Source organism: Chinchilla lanigera, unplaced genomic scaffold (genome assembly GCF_000276665.1).
Source record: "Chinchilla lanigera isolate Chin_1 unplaced genomic scaffold, ChiLan1.0 scaffold00002, whole genome shotgun sequence".
Taxonomy (NCBI): domain Eukaryota; kingdom Metazoa; phylum Chordata; class Mammalia; order Rodentia; family Chinchillidae; genus Chinchilla; species Chinchilla lanigera.
This window is the reverse complement of record NW_004955403.1, coordinates 53619887-53639778: the sequence shown is the minus strand read 5'-3', so window position 1 is coordinate 53639778 and position 19892 is coordinate 53619887. Positions and strand designations below refer to the sequence as shown.

The window sequence follows — 19892 nt, the reverse complement described above, 5'->3', positions numbered from 1 at the left end:
GTAGCCAGTCTACTGTTCTGCACTGGGTGCTCTACCCCGCACCAACTCTGCTGAAGGGCTTCCCTCTGGCTCCCACTCGCACACCAGCAAACACGCAGACACCGCTTAGCTTTGGGAAGAGGGGACACACTGGCCCCGTGGTTCCAGGTCCGCACGCTGCATCAACTCTCCACAGAGAGCGCCTCTTGGGCACCATCAGATCATGGGTTCAGGGCCCCTAGGTTTCCCTGCTCGAACAAGGGATACTGGGGAGAATTGCATGGTGCAGGGGGACCCCTCAGGGCTCCAGGAGAGAGGGTCTGAGGACTGCTGCCTCCACGGGGAGTCCTCAGACAGAGCCCACTGTGTGCAGAGGGGGCGGGAGGGCACCGGTCACGAACGGCAGGCTTCAGTTCACACAGTCAGTGTTCGCATCATGTTCAGGCTGAGGCTGGAGCCTGGGTGGACACAAGTTACCTCCAGACAGGAAAACAAAAAAGTATTTCCTGAATCAGAGCAGGTTATTATTATTTTTTTGGATGAATCAGAGCAGGTTATTATTATTTTTTTGATGATTTTTTTTAAACTAAGAGAATGGTTAGTTTAAAGAGCATAAGTTAAGAAGAGATGAAGAAACATCCAGGGCTCTGACGATCCGTGTTTTCTATTTGGCCTCTGTTGACCTGAGTGTGTGGTCAAGATTAAAAGACAAGTAGGCACCACCAAGGGGAGAGAGGAGCCAGAAAGGGTCCTGGAAATAAACGCAGGCACACAACAGCTGCCACAACACAGCATTTGCTAGCAGCAACATAACGGCAAGGGCGCAGAGGGTAGCTGCCGGCTCGGAGGCCCCATGTCCGGCACTCCACCCCACGGCCAGCGGGCCCCGTACTGCACCTCGTGCTGCAGTGGAAGGAACCAGACCCCCCTGGGTGAGTCTGAAGTACACATCTCCCCGAGGCCACTGAAATGCACACCAGCACGAAGATGCACACCCACCTGGGACTGGGAAGCGGGGAGCCCTGCTCTGGCTGCACGGGCTCCCTGGCTGTCAGTGAGCACCCGTGCAGCGGTGACCACCTCTCACTAGGTGTTCTGATGGAAATAGAAGGGCACAGGCACCAACCCTAGCCCAGTCAGGTCTCCATGTTTCAGAGCCTCCTCAAGCGTGTGCATTTTCATGGTTCCTTGCTTCTTTCATTCTCATTTTAGAGAAATTCTCCTTCACAAGACTCATCTTTGAACCTTGGAACCCACGTCTTTAAACCATGCGCCACTGTTCCTCTCCAGCTCCCTGCTGTTGGCACCTTCAGTTGCTCCACAGTGATCTCAGTTCTTTACTTAGAAATAACCCATCCTGGACTCCTTTTCCTCTTCTCCAACCACTGCCTCACTCTCCTTTCATTATCAAGTTTCTCAGACGGTGGTTTCTGCTCACGCGTGGTGCTCTGTACTCATGCGTATTCCTCCTTTCCTTCCACCCGTTGCCCCGAAACTCACTGCTTCCTGGCATCTGTGTCAAATCCATCAAACTCCCCCCCCACAGACTCAGTAGTCACTCTTACATCTCTAACCCAAGCCCTCTGATGTTGGTCACCTGACTCATCTTTCGGCATCGTGTGACTTGTAAGCACACTTACATTCTTGAAAGCTATTTCTCTGCTTCAAGTCCACATTCACATAAAGTTCTGAACAGCTGCTGTGTGTTAGGACCCTAGGAACCAGTCCTGTAGAAGATACAAAAATCAGTAACATTTAGCCTTTGGGTTTTGTGTCTTTCTCTATTTCCAAGTCAAGTGGTAGAAAAGCCATAGACATTGACTTCGTAAAATAACATGAAAGATGTATACATTCTATTTTCTCTCATACTTCTGATTATTGTTTGTGATTTAGCATAAACTTTTCCTTCTGTGCCTGAAGTTCCCAAAGAGATCAACTTCAAGATTCTAACATTATCATTAAAATGATAATGATAAAGCTTTTATCCCTTCTCTTTTTTTTCTTCTTCCTCCTCACCCTATTTTCTATGCCAGACCCTGTTAAACAATTCACATGCACATGTTTGCTTTGAAATGTAGATCAATAAAGTCTATAGTACCTCCTGCCTTTCACAGACAAGGCAAGCGCTTAGAGGAAGTAGCGTGCATCACACTCTAAGTTCAATGTGAAAATCTTGCTCATGCCCCTCTTCTGGTTTCACGCAGTCCTTCACTCTGCCTCCACGCAGCGGTTTCTGTCTTTATCTCTAGCCTGGATCACTGCCTCCCAGTTTTCCTGGATGACAATTATGACTACTTGAGCATCAGTATGACTTCTGCCTGCTTGATAACATCCAGTATGTCATAGTCATCTCAGTTTGTAATCAAATCTTTCCACTTTTTATAAATATCACCACCACTTTCCAAATTGCTCAGTCACAGAGGCTGAAAATTAGATTCTTTTCCACTCTTCTCTTTTCCTAATTGCTCAAATGCAATCGCTCACTGAACCCAGTCAATTATTCTTACACAATGGTTTGCACAATCTTCAGAGCCCAGCCCAAGTACCAAGTCCTCATGATGTCCATCGCCCTGGTCAGGGTGGTACTTTCCTGCTCTGCACTTATGCCAGGCATCAGTTGCATCACAGCTGGAAACTTCTTCCAAGTTCCATAGTGAACACCACATGCTAGCGTGAATATTTACCAGTTTTTATGCATGGTATCTTTTTCTCATTTATTTCCCTATGTGAATATGAAAGTAAATACTCAAGCTTCTGTCTTCACTCTGAATTATAGGAAATATTTTCCTACTAGGGCCCTCAGAGTGATTATGGTAAAGAATAAATGATTCCAGAAGAGTAAGGCACTAGAGAGGAGAGGGAAAGGCTGTACATTCCCAATGCCAGCAGAATGAAAACAAATGGTTTGAGAGGTACAGCTGTCTGGAAGATGAAGTGAAAAGTTGGCAATGATTGGTCAGGGAAAAAGGAATTAAGACAGAGAGAAGAAGTAGGCTCCGAAGTCTACGGCGGCAGGGTAGAGGTGGTCCCATTCACAGAACTAAAGTGGCGGGAGCCCTGATCTGGAGAGAGATGAGGCCCGAGATATGCCACCGTTTAGCAGGTCAGACAAGTTCGGGAACTTGAAGCCGTGGCAGTGATGCATGTGCTACACGCCTTTCCCACAGTCTCCACTATCACACTCCGCTGGGCCAGGAGACGACTCTCCCGACTCCCGGGGTTAAATCAAGAGCAAGAGCGGTTCATTACCAATTCCCATACCGCCGCCCTAAGGACGTTTTCCTGCCAATCTGCCAGCAATGGTGCGCTGCCAAGTAGAGGGAAGTGCACAGTGACATCTTTCTGTTTACCCTGCTACACTCTGATCAGATCCTCTGAGTGCGTTTCACATCAGCTCAGTGAAAACTCCCCTCACAGCAGCGCTTGCTGCCTGTTTGCGTAGCCTCCCGGCTGCACGCTTGGGTAAGAGTTGTAAGGTATGCTTGGCTCTTATAAAAGACTCACGAGGTGGGTACAGCAATGGCCAGGGAACTAGGGTAGGGGAAATGATATGTCCAAGGGCAGGAGGCGGGGCTTGAGAGATGGTTCTTAATGACTTCGGCCACTGTCATTTCGTCAGAACCGATGACTGAAATGAACCTGCTGGCTCTGCCTCGATGGGCAGCGAGGAACCATGAGACGCCCTCTGCACGATGGTCGGCATCTGCGGCGCTCTTCCCATACCTGCCCGTGTATTTGAAGCTTAATGCACTTTCCCGACAATGAAAGGCATAAAGCTAGTATTACAATCAGTATTTTAAGAATAAGGAAACCGAGGCCAAGAGAACTAAAATAACTTCTTCTTGTTCAAATCTGGGACCGAGGCTGATCTGGCTCACAGGTTATTATGCTAAATAGGCAATCCATCACTAGAGATCATTATAATTATAATAATGTTGTGTGTCCATCTTTTCACTAAAAGTTGTGGGGATGTGGTTTCCATGAAGGTGAATGACCATATGTGAAGGAGGGTGACTGAGACAGGATTTGGGGAACTGAGTCCACATGACCCAGAGGGCTGATCCTGTTGTGCGAATTCATAGCTGACTGAGTTTAAGAAGTATACTCCATGGCACTTGCAGTGCTGGAGCACCAGGAGGAATGCAATTGGAAAAGGACGGTGACATCTTTATCTCAGTCCTCTCTTCCACGTGCCCCAAAGGGTTTTATGACTGTACCTGTTAGTAACCAGCAAACCTCTTCTAAAAAGAGATGCACAGTAAATAGTTTTAGGTTTCTCTGGGCATGTGACTTCCGTTGCAGCTACTCAATTCTGCAGATAGGGTGCAAAAAGCAACCACAAAAATACATAAACAAATGGCCAAGACTTAATTTCAATAAAATGTTAGTTTTATAATCAGTGGAATTACAGCTCTGGTCAAGACTTGACTGCAGCTTCACTGCAGAAGACCCCAGCCAGGCCATTCCTGGTACCCACAATCCATAGAATGCATGAGGTAACCTAAGTTTATTGTTTTCTGCTACTCAATGCTGGTCTAATTTGCTATGCAGCAGTGGGTAATTTATACAATGAGTGTCGTACATACATCAATGTGAGAAATTTGGAGGCCTATCTTCCAGCCTCAGTTTCTTGACGAATTTGCCATGTGAATTTAGACTAGCTGTTGAAGTAGTCTGGGGCTTCCATTTCCTCATTTTCCTAGAAAGGGGATGGAAATCATGGAATTCTGGTGTAACTACAGGTCTGAGTCTTTACAGTTCCTAAAGGGAGTCAATCTGATTCCTGCATCTAAACCAGAGTGATTGATTGGAAACTTATGGGTAAAATATAGCAAATCAACACAATTTTGATATTAATTGCTGACAGCTAAAGGACCAATGATTTTGCATACACATCTAGATTTCTGGATGCTTCAGAGAAATACGATGACTTCATGATAGGGTCCACATTTCTAAATGATAACACTAATGTTTACTAAAAATCTTTTGCCTCCTTACATAAATTACAAGCCCTTGCATGAAATGCAGGATCCCGATCCGTCATTCTCTCTCACCAGCCACTAAATGATGCTGAATTTAACTTTGAGGTCTTCCTTAAAATGGAAAAAAGATGGTCTTTCTGCTTTTGCCTTAGTTCCAAGACATTGGCCAGTTTGGGCTCAATATGCCCTGTGTGAAACCCTGCTGCCGTAGTGCTGCAGGGACTCAGGACGTCCAGTTCAGAGCCTGGGCGGGATGCGCATTCCTTTCATGGACTGCACACACATCTTCTTTCCTCTCCCACCTCACATCCAGAAGGCCCCTGGTCCCTCTACTGCCTTTATTGGAAAACACACAGTCATTTCCGCTTGGAGACAGCACAAGCACACATGTAAATAAATGCACTCACACGCGCTCACCAGTGCCCCCACGCAAACACACTCAGCGTCACACAGCTCATGCTAGCTCAGAAAGAACCACCTGTCTGATCTCTTCCCCACTCCAGAAAACCTTTCCGGTTCCCAGCTCCTGCAAGTCCTCACTGTCCCTTCTCCCAATGTTACGTACTTTCTGACACCGTCTCTATGGATCCTTGATTTCTCTTCCCCTTTTCCTTCCTTTTCTTTCATCTTCTCCCTTCCTGTTCACCCACCCACCCCCAGTCACATTACATACATTTTCCTTTTAATTCACATGCCTGCATTAGGGTCTTTATTCTTTGCGTGCTGTGAGTTATTAGCTCTTGAAAAATACAGTCTATGTGATATTCTTGTGATACACACATGTCTATGTATGTAACTTGCCACAATTTAAAATTTGTGTTGAGGGAACATTTGTGTTTTGTTATAAGCATTTCCCAAGACAGGTGCGGTTTAGTAACTCTGGCCTAAGGCAAGTCTGTGTTTTTATGCTCTAGGAACACCTGCACCCAATTCCTCCCACACACAAAGCTACTCATTGTCTACCAGACAACAACCTGTGACCCTTGAAACATCTAGTTTCAATGAAACATCTAGATGTTCTCACAGAGCATATTTAAGAAGAATAACTTGCTAGCAGCTGGGTTTTAATCTCCCAGAGGCTGATATTTGGAGACCACAGGTCTGTGAATCTCACATTGTTATAAACACCACACCTTCACCAAGGAAGTCAGGGGCCTGGGATGGCAGATGCAGGCTTCCCTTCTGTGGGATTGGTTTCCGGAGTCCCCCTAATTCCCTGAGTTGTGTCAAGCTGATTCCTGTACCTAAACATGAATCATTAACTGGACACTCCTGGGTGAAACAGTATTTTGATATTTATTTTTAACTTTGAAATGGCTAGAGATTTTGCATGAAAACCTGGCTTTCTTGCTTCAGAAAGATGTACTGATCCAGAGTGCTTCTTCTAGCTGGTCCTTTTGCAAGACAGTGGTGCTCACTGTCACGAGCTGACGTGCTCAGTGCCCTGACCCCAGGGGTTCTACTCAGCCTCCCTGTCCTGATCCTGTTGATGTGGGCCTTATCCCTGCTGACACAGAGGGGTGCTCCAGACCTCAGCCTGTGGACCTCCACGGAGCACGCACATTTGTCCAGCAAAGAAATGCAAACCATTGAGTATGCACAGATGTTTATTTTTCCACATTTGTTTACCTTGAGATTTCTCCCTTTCCTATGAATACCCCCTTGTGGTTTTTTTTTTTCCCCTCTATTTCTTTCTCCTCTTTCCATTTATTGGGCCTAGCGCCCTCTCTTGTTTTCATGTTCTCTTTGTCTATATTTTCTCTTTGACTCTGTGCTTTTGTGTCTTTTATCTCTTACCCTGTTCTATCTGCTGTCATCTGAACACTGCCTTCTTCTCTGAATGTCTCCACATCAACAGCCTCTTCCTGACTAGTCCCAGTGTGTGCAGCTCTCGATCCTCCCTCTGGTGCCAGTCAAGGATGGTCTTCCTCCTCTGCCTCTGCAGGTGCTGCCCGCTGACTTTGGGAGAGGATGAGGAGACACACAACTGAAGTGTTTCCCCCAAGGTCAGGGTAGGACATTGAAGTGGCTCTTGTGTTTGGCTTTCATCACTAATGCTACAGTGAGTGCAGAAGTGGGGGTAACACTGCGACATACTGGTTTCAGTTCCTTCGGTGAATACACGGAAAGCTTGCTAGATTATATGGTAATTCTGTTGTTAATTTTGGGAGAATCACCACGCTGTTTTCCATAGTGGCTACAGCAACAAACATTTCCTCCAACAGAACACCGTGCTTTCTTTCTCTCCAAATCCTTACACACACACACACACACACACACACACACACACACACCATGCAGACAGGAGTGAAAGGATAGCTCATTGTGTTTTTAGGAGTCTTTTTCAATTTTTATTTTTCATTAGTCATGTTTGCAGTGTGTAATGATTACATTCGTCATGGGGAGTTAGTGTGCATGCAATGTATCTTCACTCTGTCTTTGTCTTCTTTCTCTCCCTCTGCCCTCCTCACTTCCCATGATCTCTTTCCTTTTTGCAAAAGATCTATCTTCCCATTTCCTATGAAATATATATTGAATTTTCATTCTTTATTTATATTTCAAGTTTTTCATAGATGCAAAACCACACAATATTTAAGCTTGTGTGTCTGGTTTATTTTATCCAACATTATGTTCTCAATTGGCATCCATTTTTCTACAAATCACTCATGTTAGTCCTTCTTTATGGCAGAGTAGTACTCCACATCTTCTTAATAAATTCATCTGTTGATGAGCATATAGTCCTCTTGCAATATTTAGCCATTATGAACTGTACTGCTATAAACAACCCAGCTATTCTCTCTATAGGTATTTCCCCAAAGCAGTTGAAAACATCATAGTAAAGAGATACACACAGACTCACTGTGTTGTATTTTATTTATTTTTTTATTTTAAAGAAAAAAAACAACAAACTGACAACAACAAAGACAAAAACAAAACAACACAAAAACAGTAAAAATCTTGCACAATTTCAAAACAAGACGATAGGAAATTAACAATGGTTGTTGTATTATATATTGTTATCTTCAACAACGTTTCTCAAATTGCCAGATGTAAGAATGTAAGTTTGAGCAAACAATTAAAAAGGATAAAAAATTATTCTCCCTGTGGTTTTGATTTATATTTCTTTAATAACTTGTAATGTTGCACATCTTTTTTTATATACCTGTTGGACATTGGTATATCTTCTTTGGAAAAATGCCCTTTGCCTATATTTTTAAATTTTGCTTTGCTTTGCTATTGAGTTGTGTGAATTGCTTACATATTTTATCAGATTTGTGGTTTGCAAATGTTTCAGTCATTCTGTAAGATTTCTTTCATTTTAGTGATTATTTCCTGTGCAGACTGACTCATTTATTTTTCCTTTTGCTTCTTGCGCCTTTGGTTCATAGCAAAAGAATCAATGCTAAAACCAACACCAAGGAGCTCTTCCCCAGTTTTTGGAATTTGTGTTTTCAGGTCTGACCTTTAAGTATTTGTTTTGTGCTGATTATTTATGTATAATGAAAGATGAGTGTTGAGTTTCCTTATGAACCATGTGGATATGTGATTTTCCTAATGGAATTTATTAAAGACCTTCCCTTTTCCCTATTTTGTGGAGATCAGTAGACACAAATGTGTGGGTTTATTTCTGGGAATTCTACTTTTTTACTCTTTCTACTCTTTTATGTTGATCTATGGGTCTTTTTTCATGCCAGTACCCTGTTTTCATTACGATAGCCTTTTAAAGTGTTCAGTATTGATAGTGCAATATCTTCAGCTTTATTCTTCTTTCATTGCTTTAGCTATTTGGGATTTGGTTTGATTTCATACAAATTTGAGGGTTTTTTTCTTATTTCTGTGAAAATTTTACGGAATTTTGTGGAGATTGTATTGAATCTGTATACCATATGGAGTACATATGGTATATTTTATATTTCATTCTGTTCGTGTGAAATACTGCATTTATTGATTTATATATGTCGAACTATTGTTACATCCCACAAATAAATAAATACCTCTTGATCATGGTGGTTGGTTGGTTCTGTGTGCTGTTGGATTCATGTGCTTATATTTTAATGAGGAGTTGAGCATGCATGTTCATCAGAGATTCTATTCTGATCTATAATTTTCTTTTCTTCTGTTGTTTTTATCTGACTTTGGTTGCAGGGTAATATTGATCTCTTAAGTGAGTTTGGAAGCATAAAACTTTTTTCCTTTTGTGGAAGAATTTGAGAAAGATTGACTGTAATTCTGTAAATGTTTGATAGAATTTACCTAGGAAACTATCTGTTCTTGGGTTTTTCTTTGTTGGGAGATAATATTTTATCACTCAGTAAATGTTCCTACTGGTATGTTCAGACTTCTGTTTCTTTACCATCCAGTTTGGGCACATGGTGTGGTTCTACGAATTTATCCATTTTTTCTCGGTTATCCACTTTTTTGATCTATAATTATTCATATTTGCTTCACATGATGCTTTGTGTTTTGGAGGCATTGATGGTAACGTCTCCTCTCTCATTTCTGCTTTTATTTATTTGTTTTTTATTAGCTTTTTTTGTTTTGTTTTGGTTTTTCTCCGGTACCGGGAACCGAACCCACGACCTTGCGCTTGCCAAGCAGGCGCTTTGCCGCTGAGCTAAATCCCCAGCCCTCTGCTTTTATTTATTTGAATCTTCCATTTTTCCCCTCAGTGAGTCCAGTGAAACTTTTCTCAATTTTGTTTATCTTTTCAAAAAAAATTCGATTTTTGTTGACCTTTCTTATCATTTCTGTAGACTCTTTTTCCTCTATTTCTGGTTTATACTTCATTATTTTTTTTCTGTTGATTTTGGTCTTAGTTTAATTTTCTTTTTCTAGTTTCTTAAGTTTAAAGTTAGGGTGCTTATTTGAGATTTGTTCCTTAATATTGAACACTTCTTTCTTAGTATTTCTTTTGCCCTATCCTGTAAGTTTTGATATGTTGCTTCCATTTTCATTTGTCTCAAGATATTTTTTGACTTCTTCTTTGACCTATTGGTTATTCCAGGATGTACTGATTAATTTCCACGGATTTATGAAGTTTCCTATTTTATTTCTGCTATGATTTCCGGTTTCATATCATACAGTTGGGACAACATAAATAATATGATTTAAATATTACATTTGTTAAGACATTTTTGGGATCTCATACGTAGTCTACGTTAAGGTATTAAGAAGAAAGTGTAGCTTCTGTTGTTAAATGAGTTGTTCTACATATGTCTGTTAGGTCTACTTTGTTTAAGCAGTTGTTCATGGTTGTTTTTTATTGGTTTTTGATCTGAATGATCTATCCAATGTAAAGAGTGGAGCATTGAGTTATCCCAAAATTGTAGAAATGCTATGTCTCTCCTTTCAGTTTTGTTAACATTTGCTTTATACATTTACAATTGTTACATTCTCTTGAGGAATTGACCCCCTCTATCATTGCACAGGTACCTTCTATGCTTCTTGTATTTACTTAAAATCCATATGAGGACAGCCACTTCCACTCTCTTTGGGTTATCATTTGCATGGAATATCTTTTTCCTTCCCTCCACTTTCAGCCTTTTTAATCTCTCACAGGCAACATAAAATTGAACCTTGCATCTTTATTTCCTCAGCCACTTTCTATCTTTTGCTTGGAAAATTTAACCCATTTATAGTCTATATAATAGGAAAGGATTATTTTATTACCTCTTTTTACTGTTATTTTGTTATTTTGTTAACTGTTTTCTTATCTTTTGTGGTTCATTTATGTTATGGTCTGAAAGTGCCCCCAGAGTCTGTGTGTTGGACACTTGAACCCCAGTGCAGCAATGTTGGGAGACTGTAGGTCAGAGAAGTCTTCTCTCATGAGGTATGACTGTGGGAGTGGGCTCCTAGTAAGGGGATGAGTTCTACCACCTCTCACTTTCTTTCTCTTACCTTCTGTTTATTCTTCCACCACGGAATGGTGCAATAAGAAGACATTGGTGCAATACAGACCCCTGGATCTAGGGTTCCCAGCTTCCAGAAGGATGACTCAAATACTTTTCTGCTCCTTATAAGCTACCCAGTCTGTGTATTATTTTATAGCAGTGCAAAATGGACTAAGATAATTTGGTTATAAAATTAAAATTAAAATCCAGTTTTTCCTCTTTCTAAAGTTCAGATCTCTGAGTATATGGGATAATATCGCACCATTGAAGACTTACTCATGAGTACTTGCTTAAGCTCAGCACTAGACATCTTCAAATCAGGTTGTGTGTCCTTTAGGACAGTTCATGCATCAATGAGCCAAATATGTATTTCAGCTTGTATCAAATGACATCAGAATATGCTATTCTGGAGGTGGAAAGTTTTGGGACTGGAAATCTGCATCCCTCTACTTCTACTTTGAAGTTTTACCTATTTCTCACACAAGCACAGACACGCAATGCTGTGGGGCTTCCTCTCTGCTGTGGAGACAAACTCTTCCAAGAGGAAAACATGTGATTCGCTCTGGTTTGGAGGTTCAGACTTGCTCTGCTTACATCTTCTCATTTCCTAAGGACAACACAATCATTTAATTGTATCCTAATTGGAAGAATCCAGCTTCAACACCTCCTCAGATACAAAGAGAAGATGACAATGGGCCGTAATTATCCCAGCAGAGCTGAAGTGGGACAGGAGAGAAACAGGTGGTGCTTTATTAACAATGAGTTTGTAACACACAGGGAAGTGAGGAACATCTTAGTAATCAGAGAAATATTTCCTCTCTCCCTGTGGGGTAAGACTGGACAAGGTTTACCATCAAACACCTGTCTTGGGGAGCGGAGCAGATATTCCTCTCACAGGTTATGGATTAAGGAGTCAGCAGATGTGCTCATGCTGCTGAGCACACCTGATGAAGGCCTCTGCCTCTCCACAAAGTGCCTGGGAGGGCCCAGTCCCCTGGGTCTGATGTTCTCTGCAGCGAGGTGTCCTGGACACTCATAGTGTCCCCCTGCTGCTCTTGGAGGCTGCTCCAGCCCATGCAATTGAGTGCCATGCTGGGATGATGAGGAGCAACCTCCGTGTTGGTAGAAGAGGAGTGAACAAGTCAGCAAAAGACAGAGGAAGGCGCTGGGGGAAAGAGACAGAGGTTGGAGCAGGTAAGACCCACTGGGGAAAACGGCTTTGTAGAGGAATTCGGCAAAGAGCGTTTCCTCTTCTAGGGAAATCATACATTCCCTAGACTTTGTTCTCCTCTGAATAAATGCAGAGAAATCGCCATAAGCATTCTATGTATACTGGAGTGGTCTAGGGCAGGAGTGCTAAGGAGTTTGGGAACAGGAAGAAAGAGGGAGGGCTGTCACTGTCCTCTGTCAGTGGCTGCAGAGGGGATGTCATGTGCTTCCTAGGGGTGACAGCAGCAGAATGCCGCAGCCCACAGCAGAGGCGCTCGGGAGGAGGCATGACTCTACTTCAGGTGATGGGCTCAGCACCAGTTACACAACAGCTGCACTCAGCTATCCCAATAACAATAGCTAAAGGCCCACACCATCCCTTCAGATCCCTACAGGGGGACGTTGGCATTTTAGTGATTTTGAAAGCTGCCAAGAAGGGATTAAGAACCACAGGGCTAGAGGCAGTTGATTCCTTAAGGGTCAGGACATTAGTTTGGCTGGAGACACAAAGCTTCCCGGACACTGGCTGCAAGAATCTGGGTACATTCAGGCTTGTCTCAGGAACAACACAATGACAGCAGCAGTGAAATGTGAAGTTTTTCTAGTTCCTTTGTTTGTGCTCACCTGTGACGTGTGCCACACCCACCATGGAGCATCACACCCGAACATTCTGTCCTGTGAGTCACCAGGCTTTGCTACTGGCTGGATGGACAAAGGTGGATTCCAAGAAGCCCTGTGCTGGCTCATTCACTGGCGTCCCTCTTCTGGGAAAGCACCAAGCCCAGTTCTGCCTCACGGGGCTAATTTGCCTGTTTTCCTGGTTGCCCTTGTACTTTTTGGTCCAGTCATGCTAAATTGAAGGTGTTTTCCTCACCTGGAGGGATGGCACATGCATCTTGTGAGAGGAACCAGATACTTCCTTCTCCCAGGAAGATGGATAGAGATACTTCATGATACAAAAACTTGTACGGAACCAGAAGAGGCCCAGAATAGCAAAAGCAATCATGGGTGACAAGAGCAACATGGGAAGCATCACAGCCCTGAATCTGAAGTTATATTGCAAGGCTATGGGGATAAAAACAGCATGACATTAGCACGAACACAGATGGGTGGATTGATGGAACAGGGACAGAGGATGCAGGCATGTGCAAGTCCATTCAACTACTTGGTCTTGGGCAAAGGGGCCAAAAACACACTGGAGCAAAGATAGTCTCTTTAGTAGATGGTGTTAGGAAAACCGGCTATCCACATGCAGAAGATTGAATCTAGACCCATATGTCTCACCATGTGCTAAACTAACATCAAAATGGACCAAAGATATAAATGTTAAGACAGGAACACTTAAACTGCTAGAAGATGAAATAGGGTAAAACTCTTAAAGGCATAGGCATAGGCAAGGACTTTCTGAACAGCACTCAAACTGCATAGGGAATCCTACTGAGAATCAACAAGTGGGATCATATCAAATTAATGGTCTTCTCACAACCAACAGAGTGAAAGGAAAAATTTACAGAATGGGAGAAATATTTTGCCAGCTGTCTTCAGATAGAGGACTAATATCTAGAATATGTAAAGAACTCAGAAAATTAGATGCCCCCAAAGTAAAAGACACAATCAAAAAATAGGCACGTCACAGAAGAAGTACAAACGCAAATAAAGGCATAAAGAAATGCTCAGCATTACTGGCCACTAGAGAAAAGCAAATTAAAACAACACTGAAATTTAATCTCACTCCACATCACCAAGAAATCTAATACTGACAAATGCTGGCAAGGTTGCAGGGGAAAAGGAGCCTTCCACACTGTTGGTGGGAATGTAAACTACAATAGCCACTACAGAAAGCACTATGGAGACTCTTCAAAAAATCAAACTAGAAATTCCACTTGACCCCATACTTCTCTTTTTAGGTATTTTCCTGAAAGAATAAAAGACACCATATCACAGTGATACACACAAACCCATGTTTATAGCAGCACAATTTGCGATAGCTAAATTTTAGAAGAGGCTTGTTACACACAATGGAGTACTACTCTGCCATAAAGAAAGAAAAGCTTGAGTCATTAACAGAAAATTGGATGCAGGTTGAGAACACAATGTTAAATGAAATAAATCAGACACACAGGCATAAATATCACAGTTTCTCTTATGTGAGAAACCCAGAGTGAAAAATAAAGGACAAAATAAGATGTGTAACAGGAAGTAGGAAGACAGGTTGTTCTCAAAGGGGAAGCGGGTAGAGGACGGAGGGAGGGGAAGGAGGCGGGGTGAGGAATGAATGGGTTGGGATGTGTTATGCACGTGTCCCAACTTCACACGAGGAATGGCGACATTAGTACTGCAAAAACATGTTAAAAATGGAGAGGATGAAGGGACTGGTGGAGAGGGTGAAAAAGGAATTGGGATGTGGTCTGTGCGGGTACCAACTCCCCACAAGGAGTGCGACCATGCACGTACTACACACATGTACTAAGAAGCAGAGGGGGGAATAGAGGGAGAGTGGATAAATGAATTGAAATGTGCCGTGTATATGCACCAACTCCACACACACAATGGAAACATCATATCCTGCAGACCTGCACAAACAAACAAAACCTGCTGCTCCCAGGATTTCTCCAGCTTAAACAATTTCCCTCAGGTCCACACGCCACCACCTCTGACGCGTCTGAGAGTCAGCCATGACTCGCTTCCCTGTGCTGCCCCTCTGCCCCGCCTGGCAGCCACTGCTTCCCTCCTCCCGCACCCTCATCCCAGGGCTGGGCCGGTTGGAACCGGGCAGGAAAGACAGGTCCCTTCTGTCCTCCCTGCACTGCGGTGGGGCTGGGTTGGCCATCCTCGGATGCCAGCCACTGGGCTGGCTCGTAACATCCATGCTTCCTTCCTTCCTTCTTCCTGCTTCCCCTCCTCCCTCCTTCCTTCCTTCTTTCCACAAGTGTAAGGTAGACATGGAGTTAAGTGATTAAGAAGGACTGGTGCACTCGATGCAGCTCCGGGTAGGCCAGGAGTCTCCCGAGGACAGGAGGCCGGGGTAGACAGTCAAGGGCAGGGTGGGAGGTGCTGCTCAAGGTCCCAGCTGCTAAGGGAGTGCAGGAGGGCACCTGGCCTGCCCATGGGGCCTCAGCATCAGCTTCCCAGAGAAATTATAGCCAAAGCAAATGGGATGATGTAGTTAAAGGGCAAACAGGAAAATGTTATAGGCATAGGAAATAGAAAATAAAAACTCTGGGAAATAGAAGATAGCGTGGAGCTCACAAATAATTAGAACACTTTGTGCTGGATGGCGCTTAACAAGTGATCAGCTCCAGCTGAGGAGTTTATCCAGCGCTTTCTTGGTCTGGCCCTGGAGGTCGCGTCAGAGAGTTTTGGCTAACCACGAGGACAGTGAAGAGCTTGTGGGAGTTTCAGGCATCAGTGAGGTGGTCAGCTGAGCACACAGCATGCCCAGGGGGGTGCTAAGGGAGGGCTTGGGAACCTCAAGCCAGCACCACCTGCTGCCTGCACAGGGCTTGTCTCGCCAGGGCCGCTGGACCTTGGCCCTGCGTCTTTGTCTTGCTTTCAGAGCACGGGCGATTCCTGACTCTGAAGCTGAGCGCTCGCTTGGTTTGTCCTCTATGGGCCGCTTCCTTGCGTCTGCCGGCCTGAGTTCTCAGTCCTCTCTGCAGCTCCTGATGCTGGCCTCTCCCCGCTTGGGACCCGCTCTATGGAGGCCGCTCCACAGGGCCTGCCCAGCTGCCACCTGCGGCTTCCTTCTCTTCCTCTTCCACACCGCACAGCCTCACCACAGGCCTGCCTGCCTGCTGTGGTAATTCTCCCGACCTTGCTCCCTCTCTGCTGCTGCCTTACAGGGCAGAGACTTATGCCTAAGGAGGCCCAAGACGGCCGCTCAAAGGCTTTGTAGCAGGCCTGAGTCGGAGGGTTTGTGCCGCCTGCCCCTTTCAGTTTTCAGGCAGACAAACGTGTACAACAGTCTCAAACCCCTTTTTGAAAGTTCAAATGACAGAGGAGAAGCCTGCTTGGTGAATGTGGAGAGCTTTAAACTTAAAATCACTCGGCGTCAGCTCCCCGAACCCAGGCTGTGATACAGGTGGTCTCCCGCTCCATCCTCAGCTGCCTGTCCACCTCCTTTCTTGCAAGATAGGGCAGAAGTCCACATCTCGTGGTCTTCAGCTGACTCTTAGGTACCCAGAGATGATTTCTGAAGGGCTTTAGCCTCGGAATGCCAACAGCTCTTTCTTCCTTAGAAATCTAGGAAGACTTGAGGCTGGGCAGAAACCCCAAAGTCCTTTCACACATTTCCACCAGAAGGAGGAAAAGAAACTGCTCATTTCAATCCCTGTGTGCCAATCATCAGCTGTGTCGTCCTGAGCAGGCTTAACCTTCTACTGCCTTGCCTCTAAAAGCTGCAGATCATGTGTAAGACAAACAGCAATGCACAGCTTGTGGTCTTCTACCAACGTGGCTGTGACCTCCATGAGTCTCACAGTCACTACTTATTCATGGAGGGAGAGCTGCAAGTGACACTCTGTGAACCTCTCAAGTCCTGCAAATCCTGGGGTAGAATGTAGCATAAGGGAAAGAGGGTGAGACTGGGAACCCAGCTGGGTCCTCCACTGCCTTGTGATGATATCATAAGCTCCTAGAACCTAAATAGGCACACGGAGGATCTCTTCTGACTTCTGGACAGACTGGAGCAGAGCTTCCTCATTCAGAAGCTGTGTGTCTCTGGGGAAGTGACTTCACCTCTCTGAACCTCAGCTGTCTCCTGTCTGTGATGGGCATATTCATGCCACTCCATACATGGTCAGACAAGCACTGTGAGTCCTGAGCACAGAAGCTGGGGCAGAGAAAGCATTCAGTTAGCGCTAGGGAGTGGGTGCTGTACTTTGGGTCTTCAAAACCTAAGCAGTCAAGGCTTAGACCCCAGGGGGTGCTGTTGGGGGATGGTAGTCCTAGGTCCCTGGGGGCCTTCCCAAAGGAACAGGGCCACCTGATGGTGGACTGAAACTCCAAAAGCTTGAGTTAAAATAAACCTTTACTTCATCTTCTCAGGTGTGCTGCTCTGGTGATAAGGAGCTGACTCACTTGGTGATGCCGGGTGTGCCTTGAGAGCACGCCTGCCCTCCTGGAGGTCCGCACTAGGATCCTGCACCCGCCTGCTGCACAGACCTAGTCTGAGTGCTGCATCACTTGGGCCCAGCTGCCATGGTGGTCTCTGTATCCTCCCAACACCCCAGCGGGGACCGCAGAGCCCACCCAGCCCTCACAGGCCTGTCTATGGGGCGGGCCACTCCTCTGTGGGAGCTCCCGTGACAGCCTCCAGCAGGCACAGACAGTAACCACAGATGATCTAAGACACGCTTGGCATCGCTCCCAAGTCAGCCCAGGAGCTGCATGCCTGTGTGGCATCCAGCCTCCCCCAGGACCACCCGGGCTTAGAGGCTGACTTATGGCCTTGCGAGTGTGATGAGCGCTTGCTCCTTCCCAGGGTAAGGGAGTGGCTGAGGGCCATGGCTGGGCCTCCTAAATCCAGGGGTCTTAGTCTCCATGCCTGAGGGATACGTGATCATGATTATCTAGGTTCTCTCCAGGAGAAGGGTTTGGCAATTTCATAGGAGGAGTTTTAGAATATTGAGCTAGTCCAGCATCATGGCTAATGCATATGGATGGCCTAAGGTCCTCCAAGAGGTGTTACAAGGGCTTTCTCATTTTTCACTTTCTCGCTTGTTTATTGCTGTAGAGCTTGAGAGACAGCATCAGATCCAGGTGGGAGAGACACCGAGAGGTCCCTGCTCCGGCGCAGGCCGGTATGAGGAGGTGGAGCTGGGCTTGAAGCTTCCCACAGCGCTCCCAGCGCACCTCCCGCAGAGCAGTGCACGGCGGTAGGACCGGGTGGGAACAAATCACCTCTGGAGACGAGGTGGGACAAGTCCCTTCCCTTTCTGTACTGTTAATCCGCATGCAGGGACTCCAAGTGGACCGCGGGCGGGGGCAGCTCTGGCTGGAGAGGCAGCTGAGCTCCCGGAGTCTGGGGCCATTGAGGCTGCATGAAGGATCACTTTCCGCATGGGTGGTGAGAATCCATGCCGGCTGAATTGCAGTGAGTCGCCGTGAGTAAACGCGAACTTGTATGCGTCTGTGCGTATTTTGTTCAGTGAATTACTCTGGACAGGGTATTCCAGTGTGGCGTGTACTGTTTCCACATTCACAATGACCTTCCAGTGCTCTTACAACGTCTTGTTTGAATGAACGTGATTCAAACTCGAGATAACAAAGCGCGTCGCCCACACGCCCACGTCACACTCCTGCCATCGAGAGACTTCTGTGTACCTGCTCTCATCGCCAGGGAACGGTTCGTGCCCAAACTCAGAGGAGGCACCAGCGGCTCCCGCGGCTCAGAACTGAGGTTTGATGCCCAGTCTTCGCTTTACCGCAGTGCCGTGGCCTCTCGGAGGACGGTTTCGTGAGGAGATACAGGGGCTTCCGCTCCTCTCCTCTGCTGGAAGCGCCAGAGAGGCCCGAACCCGAGGGTGGGGAGGACATGGAGAGGAAGAGGAAGAGAGGTGGAAAGCTGCAGCATGACAGACAGGGGTTGGGGCTCTTGGTGGTGACGAGCGCGTGTCGCGGAGGAAAGCCCCGAGGCGTCCCGTCACGTCCCCTGCGCCTGTGGATCGGAGAGAAGGGCAGCAATGCACTAAGACCTGGGCTTCAGGCCTGCGCCGGTTTACTTCCTCTTTCACGTAACTTGCACTTTCCGGTTGGCCGCAAAAGCTGTGCATGTGAGCGTTTGCGGGCCGCAGGCGCCGTCCCTGAGGTTCAGGGTCCTCTCCGCACGTCAGCAATGGGGGCGGAGTGGCCAGGCTCATCACAGGGGCTCAGGGCAGGGCCCGCTGGACAGGGAGACCGAGCGGCGGAGTCTGCCAAGCGGTGACAGGGACAGGGACGGGGACGGGGAGGATGAGGAGCAATCTGACGCAGGCAGAGGGTCCTCAGTCTGAGGCACTGGGGCCCTCGGCAGAGGAGGCGGGGTCCCTGGGCGCGGTGAATCTAACTGCACTCAGAAGAAAGCGGGGCGGGCCTCGCGGATGGAGTCCTCTTTCGTGTGCAGTGGACGCGCTCGTGCTCGGCGGCTGCACTTCGCAAGTCGGCGCCTTGGCTTTTAGTGTCCTCAGATGCTGGGTTAGAACAAAGTTTACTGGACAGTTTACTAGATCAGTTTCTACCTTTAAAAAACCAGCTTTCCAGGAGAGCATACTGGGGCGCCTCGGGGTCCCCGGCCCCTCTCGGACCTCTCCCCAGCCGCAGGGACCCGGGCTGGGGTGCCTCCCAGCAAGGACGGGCTGGCCAACCTGCCACAGAGCCTGGTCACGCAAAGCTCAAATAAAGAGCAAAAAACAGAAGACGGCCACAAGGAGTCGGGGTGGGACGGGTCCAAGCGCGGGAGGGGGCGTGAGCCGACGACGCGAGGTGAGCCGCGTGCACGCGCCAAACCCCGGGGGCACCGTACGCTGTGAGCACGAACTCAGAATAATAATAATAATAATAATAATAATAATAATAATAGCTGATAATAAGGGCGGGATCTGAGACCGAGGGAGGCCTGGGCAGGGACGGAAAGGGGCTAAAACGCAGCAAGACCCGCTGAGCACACGGCGCGCTCTCTAGGACGGTGCAAGCCTCGTGCAGCGAGCAGCAGGTCATGAAAAGCGGGCGGGGAGGCGCAGGGAGCAGCTCTGGCCTTCCGGGCCTGAGACCCGGGCTCACCCGCGGCGCTGCCCGGCGCTCCCGGAAAGGGCCACGCGACACCCGGGGTCGCCCGAGCTCGGGCCGAGCC

The 19892-nt window shown here is 46.5% G+C and overlaps 1 long non-coding RNA gene across 1 annotated transcript; it reads left to right on the top strand.

Annotated features, from left to right (window-relative positions):
- Nucleotides 1–11721: 11721 nt before the first annotated feature.
- Nucleotides 11722–18197, top strand: LOC106148569. Its single transcript, XR_001234141.1, has 3 exons — nt 11722–12049; nt 17111–17547; nt 17799–18197. It is a non-coding gene; the product is annotated as an uncharacterized LOC106148569 (long non-coding RNA).
- Nucleotides 18198–19892: the final 1695 nt, after the last annotated feature.